The sequence below is a fragment of the Dipteris shenzhenensis genome, chromosome 28, assembly GCF_047967505.1.
Source record: "Dipteris shenzhenensis isolate YYH24624 ecotype China chromosome 28, Dip_SZ_1.0, whole genome shotgun sequence".
In the NCBI taxonomy this organism is placed as follows: domain Eukaryota; kingdom Viridiplantae; phylum Streptophyta; class Polypodiopsida; order Gleicheniales; family Dipteridaceae; genus Dipteris; species Dipteris shenzhenensis.
Genome location: NC_141623.1, coordinates 15,199,470 through 15,201,570, shown reverse-complemented (window position 1 = coordinate 15,201,570; position 2,101 = coordinate 15,199,470).

Here is a 2,101-nt window from a genome sequence, read left to right as displayed (position 1 = left end):
AGGAAAAGGCCAATCCGTGAGCGAAAATCATGTCCATGGCCCGAGCGGGGCACTAGAGGTAACATGAAGGCCAGCCCCGGAGTCGTGGCAACTACGTGCCCAAGCGTCGCGGGCTTGCGCTGACGCAGGAACGCACCCTAAGCAAGGGGTTGGCGTGATACGAAAAATGAAATCATTGCAGCGCTAACTTCCAAATAAATAACGAGGCACTTGTGGACTCGTCTTCAATAAGACGGGGAGCTTGTGGAGGCGTGTTTGCAGCACGTCTACCACCACAGGAAGGGCTGCATCACTCCCTGTAGGAGAAGCTCCTCTACTATAGCTGCAGGTGCATCAGGACGTTCCATGGCACAAGATACTCTCCCTTTGCGTCTCCTCGATATCCACTGCACCCGCACCCTCCTTAGCAACGGAGGCGTATGTTTCCTTACCCCAGCTCCCGATTGGAATTTCCACATCATATCTCACACTTGGACTCCCACCTTGTCTCTCCTCTCCCAACAAATTATAGGCCACCTGCAAATTCACAAACGCAATAATGCTGATGATGATGCAGTGGACCCTTACTGTTGAGCACTTGCGGATGCCAATTTCTCCCAGGATCCCTGCTACCAAGCTTTGACGGAGTTCTTAAAGTTGCTCGCCCGTGGTCCTGACGAAGTGAAATGCATCTGGATCGATACTTTATGCATCGATCAGTCCAACAAAGATGAGAAGGGTAGGGAAATAGCAAACATGGCCGACTACTACCGGCTCATCCAAGGATGCTTCGTGGTGACTCACGGCATTCATCAAGGTTTCAAGCTGTGGACGGATGGCTACGAGGTTGGCTCAAACGAGTCGGCTCCTCGTTGGTTTTCAAGGGTCTGGACTCTACAAGAGTACTTGCTACCTCGCAAACTCACTTTCATAGTAGAAGGATTGAGTCCAAAAACGGTAGGGCGTATGAATTATGAAATCGAAATACACTCGTATCCCAAATATGGATACTGCCAATGCATCCTGAACTACGGCAATCCAACAGAAGCACTAGTAGATCCTGCCAAGTTTGTGTCACAGTCCCAAGAAGAAATAATTTCAGGCATCGAGTGTTGCCCGCTTTGTGAAACCCCTTGTCTAATTCGAAGGCTGTTGCAGATCAAGGCCATGGTAATATCGTATATTTTGTGGATAGGCGTGCATTCTTTTCTTTACAACTCGTGGATATACAGATTCGTGCAGCGCCTCACTCTTTAAGCCTGCCTTTGAGTCGTCATCTCTCTATACTTCAAGCTCTCATGTACGGTGATCGGTCAGTCTATCATACGGTATTTGAGATCGCGAATCGAAATTGTTCGGTGGATGAGGATCGAGTGTTGTCTGTTTTAAGATTACTAGACGCTGAAGGCTCGATCCAGCTACGAACGAGAGAATCACTAGATTATCAGATAGCGGGTTTGGTGAAGTTCTGTCATCACGATACCTTGATACTGCTGTCGGCCATGGACAAAAGAGGTTACGGAGCTGTGGGGATCTCCTGGGCTCCTGATTTTCATACCAATAAATTTAGATCATACATAGTTGGGGAATATTCAACCATAGATAAGCTTAATGCATCAACTGATTTGCCTTGGTTGTTTCAAGCCTTTGAAAGGGCTGTGCAAGTGAGCGCCGTAACAGCAGACGGGAAAATTGGGCTCACAGGGAAAGTCGTTCAAGTACGCATCCGGCTAGAAACACCCGAAGCAGGTGACGAATATTTATGCGAACCGTCTCTTTGCAATGGTGACCAAATTGTGTTTCCCTCAAAGCCTTGCGTGACTGTAGACCTGAAGAGACAGTGCAGAAATTACCTGGAGTTGACAATCGATCCGATGCTACCAGGCAGGATTTGCATGAACATAAGAGACCATGGGCATCTGATCAAATCAAGTTGGGTGGAGTTTGATTCATGGTGGGTGCTGTTGGGCGATTCACAATACAAGAGGAAGACGAGCCTGACGATGGTGTGCATCAGAGGCGAGGATATTGGTGAGGAGGAGGAGGAGGGGGGGGGAAGACTGAAGCTCCACAAAGTTGGCACTTTGTGTTTGGAAGCTGATGCTAGGGCTTTTCTGTTCCA